At 33.1% G+C, this 7,950-nt stretch overlaps 1 long non-coding RNA gene across 2 annotated transcripts; it reads right to left on the bottom strand.

Annotated features, from left to right (window-relative positions):
- LOC109831393 lies at nucleotides 672-7,570 on the bottom strand. 2 transcript variants are annotated; one of them, XR_002244429.1, is made up of 4 exons: nucleotides 7,433-7,570; nucleotides 7,141-7,209; nucleotides 1,749-2,630; nucleotides 672-858 (listed from the first exon to the last, which is right to left on the bottom strand). It is a non-coding gene; the product is annotated as an uncharacterized LOC109831393 (long non-coding RNA). The 2 variants fall into 2 exon arrangements; XR_002244430.1 differs by lacking the exon at nucleotides 7,433-7,570 and adding an exon at nucleotides 7,319-7,425.

Below are 7,950 nucleotides of genomic sequence, written 5' to 3'. Positions count from 1 at the left end.
TTTTTAGGTTGAAAATATACAAAAAGGTCATACAAGATTTTTTTATAAATAATTATGGATTATTTTGATCTTTTAAGTAACGCGAGTTGTACATGCTAAGTCAGATGTAATGAGGGGGTTTTCTGCAAATCACAAGTAATAAATAAGATATCCTAAACTGAAAATTCCGTCTAGGATACTCAGAATTTCGTCTAGGATGCGTGTCCTAGACGGAATTCTGTCTAGAATACGCGTCTAGAAAGTTTCCGTCTAAGATGTAGTATTCTAGACGGAATTTCCGTCTAGAATACATCCTAGACGGATTATTCTAGACGGAATTAAAAACCGTCTAGAATACATCCTAGAAGGATTATCCTAGATGGAATTTCCGTCTAGAATACTACATCCAAGACGGAAAAAAATTCCGTCTAGGTTGGATATCCTAGACAGAAATTTCCGTCTAGGATACTCATCCTAGACGAAATTTCCGTCTAGGATGTTTTTTTAATTTTTTTAATTTTTTTAAAAAAATAAACATCCTAGACGAAATTTGAGCATCCTAGACGGAATTTCCGTCTAGGATGCTATGCTACAGTAGTTTTTTTTTTTTACAAAATCTAATTTGAGTGCATGTACACAATATTGAACAATAACAAATTTTATTTATATCCAATACAATCTAATTATATTCCAATATCAAATCCAATTATATTCAAATAATACATTCACCAAAATACTAGAGAGATATATAAATTGTTTACAAACTTTTACATAAATTATTTACAAACTTTTACATTCGCCAAAATACCAGAAATGCTCATTAGTCTTGTTTGTAATAAGGTTTCCCGTCCAGCTATGAGCGAGCTCATGAGCTACCACCTGCATAGGCACAGAAAGAGAATAATCCATCAAGCAATGGCTTCAATTAAGCAATGGCTTGGCACAGAAAGAAAAAAATACTAATCTTTCTTAACAAAAGCAATGGCTTCAATTAAGCACAATAATAATTTTGATCTAAATACATCATGATGTTTTTCAATACTTATTTACATCAGAAATGTTCATGAAAGAAATTCAAGAAATGACTTGGCTCAAAACTCTTTTCCTGTGAAAGGAAAAAGGATTGCAACTAAGCTCTTGTAGCAACAATGCTTTGCCAAATATTCAGAAACAATTTAAAATGATAACTTTAATACGAAAAACAAACAAAAGAACGATGAAGTAACACAATATTACAGCTTCAGGACAACTGCCGCCAGTAATTAATTTGTTACAATGACACTTCTGTGTATCAACCTCTATAAATTTCAAAAGCTTGTGAATGGAATGTCCAATTGAAATAAACGCTCAATATGGCTAATCAAACTAAGCGAAAAAATTCATAATAGAATAAACATAAAAAAGTATATAGTCTCAGTATCTTTAACCAACAAACAACACCAACACCCTTTGACATTTACCCAAAGTTAAAGTAAACATAATATAATTCTCAAATGCATATACATAATATTCAAACTTATACGTACATAATGCATACATATGTACTTACTTATGCATACATATAAACTTATGTACATACATGTTTCACAAAAAATCAACCGTGAATATAGCCACATTTCACAAATAGGAAATAACTTCAGCACTTGATGCAAGAATATCACAATCAGAAAGGTGAACTTTTAAGTGGGAAAAAGACTCACATTTTTCAGCACTTGATGCAAGAATATCACAATCAGAAAGGTGAACTTTTAAGTGGGAAAAAGACTCACATTTCTCGAAACAAACTCGGGATAATTATCCTGTAGAGTTTGAAGAGCTTACTTCATGGTATCCCTCAGCTCCTTCTTCGAAACGCCAACTGAATCCTTCAAATCAGTAACCTGAAGCAAATTACAAACCCCTCCAGGCCTCAAATCAACAACTAAATGACGAGATCATTAATCAAATTAATAACAGATTCAAAGGATTCTTATTGAAACACATAACGTAGTGAAATCAACAACTATCGAACAAAATGAAATGTGTGTGTGGGGGTGGGGTGGGGTGGGGGGGGGATTCTTATTTAGACGGAGGTGTTTCATTAAAACCTTATTCATGAAATGGGGAGATACATCACAATGCTATAGGAATTTTTTGTTCTTTAAAAAATTATAAGAAAAGTCAGGCCTAAATATTTATAGTAGAATATATGAGTCGATCCTCATACTTATGTTCCTAAATTTGCAGCAAATATTTTTCAGCAATCGAAGTTTGCATCCCTTTTATAGTAAAATACTTTTTTAAGGAATACTTTTTCCTGATGATGCAAAATTCGGAGAAGCATGGGGAACAGTCTAAATGTAAGTATATTTAGAAACAAAATCCTAAGTTCTGAAGTTTAATGGAAATGCCTTGGACAAGGACTAAATGCATTAATCAAAACATGCTCATATTCCAAAATGATGGTTTAATATGTTGGAAATTAAATCAAATAATTAAGATTATAGCATGAAATAAATCCGAAATTAAAAATAAATGAGAGATAAGAAAAATCAGGCCTGACGGGAACAGTCGTGTAATCACTGCCCTAGAAGATTGAGAACCCGCCTATCGCCCTGACGCAGATGGTTCCCTCCCCCCTAACGGTAAAAGCCCCCGGAAACGGTCGGCCTCTGCACTCGGGCGAGAATGCAGAGCTTCAGCTCAGATGAAGAAAATTGCCCATAAAATAAAACAAAGATATAGATGAAAGTAATATGTAGGGGAGAGAAGGAAAAATAAGAGACTATTTTTCTTATGATTTTGAGCTCAACATACGGATATATATATAGGGTTGGAAAAGACGTTACAAAACTCGTAATTAATTCCGTAACGTTCCTCATAATGTATAGCCATTATGCTCATTTTAATTTCTAATTAAAGCATATTTTTAATTACAAAATTTATTAGCATTCATTAAGGCAAAATTGCCTTTTCTCCAACAAAATATCCAACAGTCCCCCCCCCCAAAAAAAGGCAATATTGACTGAAAACTCAAAATCAATAAATAAATCAATAATTCACAAAAAGAAAATAGGTTAGGCAACCTTACGTATCGTGAATTCGGGAGAGGTAGCTTTCGGCGTTGAACCTTTTCTTAGTGAGTTCATCGCCACCTGAGGGACATAATGGACTAAGCCTTGAATTAGGCCCCTTGAATCAGGTATTGATAAAAACACACACGATACGTCTTCATCTATTGAGCAAAACGGGTTGAGAGTTAAAAGTCATGCTCACAATAAACCGACTCATGAGAGTTTCTAGGGGTCAGCCCTGCCCCCCCAACCGCGGCCATCACGGTTCCTCTCACGTAGGTAAGTCCTCAAAGGGTACTACAGTTGTTTATTTAATACCCCCCACAATACACACGCTGGACTTATTAAGAGTAAAACTCAGCCTAACCAGCTGTATCATAAGAGCATCGTCATCATAGAGAAGGGGTAGTAGCACAAGCTATATAGTGATATATGAATATATCTGGGTCGATGCTCCACACGAGTGTCACTAGTCCAGCTTGTTTCTACCACATTAAAACAACATTGGGACTAAGTCTCCAAATAAAGGTTGGGTTGCCGCTGTCAGTGACCTCATCTATGGGCTTAACCCCATCTCCCTTGATGAATCCAGAACCACACTCCTAGATAATCCCTTAGTCAAAGGGTTAGCAATATTTTTCTCAGACTTTACAAAGTCTAAGATCACAACTTTGCCTATCAGGCGTTGTATTTATTTATCAAGTTCTTAAATTATTTTATAATTAGCCTTCATATTGTTTGAAATTAGGTCACCATCTTGTTTAGTTATTTAAAATTAGTCTCTCCAAGCAAGAGTACAAGAAATAAGAGGAGATATTAATTTCAAACAACTTATAAGGATAAGTCTAATAGCAATTTTTATTTTATTTTATTTGATGGACTAATTTGAATATAACTTCAATGATTTTGAACTTTTATTCATCATATAGAAAGAAGTTATAAGATATACCTCTTGATTTGATTTTTAAAACATTGATTCATCACATCTCCTGTAACTAGACATACTAGTTGACAGAGCATATTTATATCAACTCTAATCATTTCCGGAAATCTCAAGAGAAAGCATTATATATGTAGTAAAATGAAGAGCTATAAAATGATTCTTTTAGTCACTATCAAAACATGTTAGCATAGTTATTGATGTCTCTTGTCAATAAACAATAGATTATAGTAATTAGACATTTTCATTTTAAATGTCTAAACAAATGTAACTGCATTAAAGAGAACTAAAATACTTTAGTTATATCTTCACATGCAAGTATATGCACATATAAGAATAACATTACTAATAGATACATGCAAAGCATTAAAAAGAACCTTATAAAAGGATTTCGTATCTTAAAATATACATCATACTACATATACACAATTTTTTTTAATTTTCCTATTATAAGAGGTTGCAAATTTGGTTGCCTTCAAAGGGACCATACAAATTTAAATCGGTTGCCTACAAATAAGACTTTCCAAATTTAAATTGGTTGCCTACAAAAAAAACCTTCCAAATTTATGTTGTCATTTTCTAGTACTACCTCTTAAACACACAATAATAATAATATTATTATTAATATTATTATTATTATTATTATTTGTACATACGTGCTTTAAATTTTACAAGTGCATTCTTGCATAAAACCTTGTAATTAATCATGTAACAAATGTAAGTAATCTAAAAGGACATATGAACATTTACTGCAATATCCATCATGATGCAATAAAAGAAATGAACTTTACATTTGAAGATTTGAAATATAATCCACCATATAAAATAGAATTTTAAAAAATGCACCTCTTTGATTTGAATCGCTCATATATTGATCATTTATCATTAGGCAATATATGATGCAAGAAGCGTAATTAAATAAATGCATATGAATTTTTCTCATAATTCCGAACCTCTTATTCCAAACCAAAAACTCCTAAAGCGAAAAGATTAAAGTTTTACCCGGGTAGTTAGCCAGGTAAGGATAGTAATAAAGGTTGATCAAAGATCAATTAAGTACCTCGTTCCTTGCAGAGCGCGCTACGCAACCCCTAAACCTTACCTTAGACACCAACTAATTCAAGAAAACTTGAATCGGTTCACTCAATGAGTTTTTGTCCCTTAACATTATATAGAATCTATTGATGTTCGAACCTCATGATTTTCATGTATTGAGAGTAAAAACCCATATGCTGCAGACAACTACCACTTAAGTTGCTGAACAAATTTGCATTCGCTTTTACCACCTTTTGTACTAAGCTTATTAGATGCATAAGCACACCAAAGTATGGAATTATTAATAATAGAAGGTAACATATTGATAGGTTAAAGAAATGAAAGCGTTAAACCATGAAAAAATCCAGATATTTCAAAGCATCTATGCATCCAGAGTTTGTTCTCTTTATTCTTGTCAAAACCATGCATATGAAATTTTCAAGAATAAAAATGTACACTGCTGCAAATTTATAGCATGTTTCAAATGCGTGCATATTCACTAGCACAAGGGGATAATGGTAGGTTTTAGATGATTCTAACAAATATAAACTAGGCTTTTAGAAACCAATAAAGGTTCTTTGATATTCGTAACTTGCAATAGTTATTGATTATAAAACAACTATAAGATAAATATAATTAACTGTTAAATTAAATGAACAGAAAAATTTAACTACAAATTTTTTTAATTTAAAAAAAATAACCAAAACTGTTTAAATGAACAGTAACATTTTTAATGAATGAACAGTAACCTTTTTAAATAAAATGAACAGCACATTTCTAATAAATGAACATTAAAAGTTTTATTTTTGGAAAGAACAGTAATTGTTACATTTTTAAAGAACAGTAACGTTTTTAAAATAAATGAACAGTAACGTTTTTATTTTTCTTTCAAACTTTATAACAACAAATCAATAATACTAATAGATAAACAAATATATAATTAAAGCAATTATATTTTCTTTGTGTGAACAACAACTATAAAAATTCCCTCTGATTTTTTTTTTGAACAGTAACAAAAACTATTTTTTGTTTTTAATTCGGATGAACAGTAACTGTCTCGAATGAACAGTAAGGAATAATAATTTCCAGAGAAGAGGAATTTTTTTCTCTTTAATGAACAGTAACTGTTTATCCGATGAACAGTAACTGTTTATCCGATGAACAGCACCTTTTTTTTTAAACAACAAATTAATAAAATTAATAGATAAACAAATAAACAAAGTAATTAGCGACAACTATTTTGGAATAAACAACAAAGATAAAATTCGGGTGAAAAGTACTTTTGATGAACAGTAACTTTTAAAATTTTTTTCCCCGGCTTAACAGAAATTTTTCAGCAATAATTAAAAGCTATTAATTATAGATAAACTTATTTCGGATTTAATAAATCAACAGCTATATTTCTCAATCTTCTAGATTGTTGGAAATTAAATCAAATAATTAAGATTATAGCATAAAATAAATCTGAAATCAAAATAAATGAGAGATAAGAAAAATCAGGCCTGACGGGAGCAGTCATGTAATCACTACCCTAGAAGATTGAGAACCCGCCTATCGTCCTGACGCAGATGATTCCCTCCCCCCTAGCGGTAAAAGCCCCCGGAAACGACCGACCTCTGCACTCGGGCAAGAATGCAGAGCTTCAGCTCAGATGAAGAAAGTTGCCCATAAAATAAAACGAAGATATAGATGAAAGTAATATATAGGGGAGAGAAGGAAAAATAAGAGAAACTATTTTTCTTATGATTTTGAGCTCAACATACGGATATATATATAGAGTTGGAAAAGACGTTACAAAACCCGTAATTAATTCCGTAACGTTCCTCATAACAAAATATGTTCATTTTATGCTCATTTTAATTTCTAATTAAAGCATATTTTTAATTACAAAATTTATTAGCATTCATTAAGACAAAATTACCTTTTCTCCAACAAAATATCCAACATAATATCCCTCATTCTTACAGCATAGATGAGAAAAAGATGTGGACCAAGAGAACCCACTAACAAACAAATTTGATGGAAGCCAAATGTTTCTTTAAATCCAAAAATGAAGCAAAATATTGAGAAGGATCATGCACCGAACGTTCAAGAGGAAATAAAACAAAATCAAAGCCATTGTAAGAATTCAACCTTGCTGGTGAGAGTACAAGTGTCAATGTCCTAATCTCAGGTAAGAGAATCCAACTTCCGCTCTGAACCCTGAACAAAAATAAAAAAACAATGGAGAACAAAAATTGATTAAAACTCTTCAATTCTCTCTCATGCTCCTACTTAGCCATTGTAAGCACAGAACAAATTCTCCCTTTACCCAAAAAAGGAAAGTGAGGAATGCCCCTAAATGAAGCTCTCATTGCACGAGAACAGGCAAGAGAACAATGAAGGACAAAATATCAGGCATCTATCACTCGCACAGAATACAAACCAAATGAAGCGTTCGTCAATCTGACGAGGAGAAAGAAGGACTCGACGTCGGACTGGCGGGTGAGGTCGAGCACCGAGTGGGAGGCGACGAGGAGGTCGGTGAAGCCTAGGGTTTTGAGGCGGCGGTAGATGGCGGATCCGACGAGGTGGGAGGCGACGAGGAGGTCGGTGAAGCCTAGGGTTTTGAGGCGGCGGTAGATGGCGGATCCGACGAGGCCCCGGTGGCGGGCGATGAAGATCTTGGCCGAAATGTCGGAGAGGAAGGACGAGGGGAATCCTTATCTGCGCAGGGAGAGAGAGGGAGGGAAGGAGTTAGGAAGAGAATTAGGGGGGAAGGGTTTCTGAATATTTCGATTTTGAGCGGAAAAATTTTGGGGGGAAATTTCGATTTTGTGGTGGGAAAACTGGAATAAATATTTTTAATGAGCCAAAAGTAATTCCGTCTAGGATAGCTGGTTATTTAAAAAAAAAAGATAAAAGAACCGTCAAGGATACTATTCTAGACGGAAATTTCCGTTT

Source organism: Asparagus officinalis, chromosome 2, assembly GCF_001876935.1.
Source record: "Asparagus officinalis chromosome 2, Aspof.V1, whole genome shotgun sequence".
Lineage (NCBI taxonomy): Eukaryota > Viridiplantae > Streptophyta > Magnoliopsida > Asparagales > Asparagaceae > Asparagus > Asparagus officinalis.
Note: the sequence above shows the minus strand (reverse complement) of the source record. Positions and strands in the feature narration are given on the sequence as shown.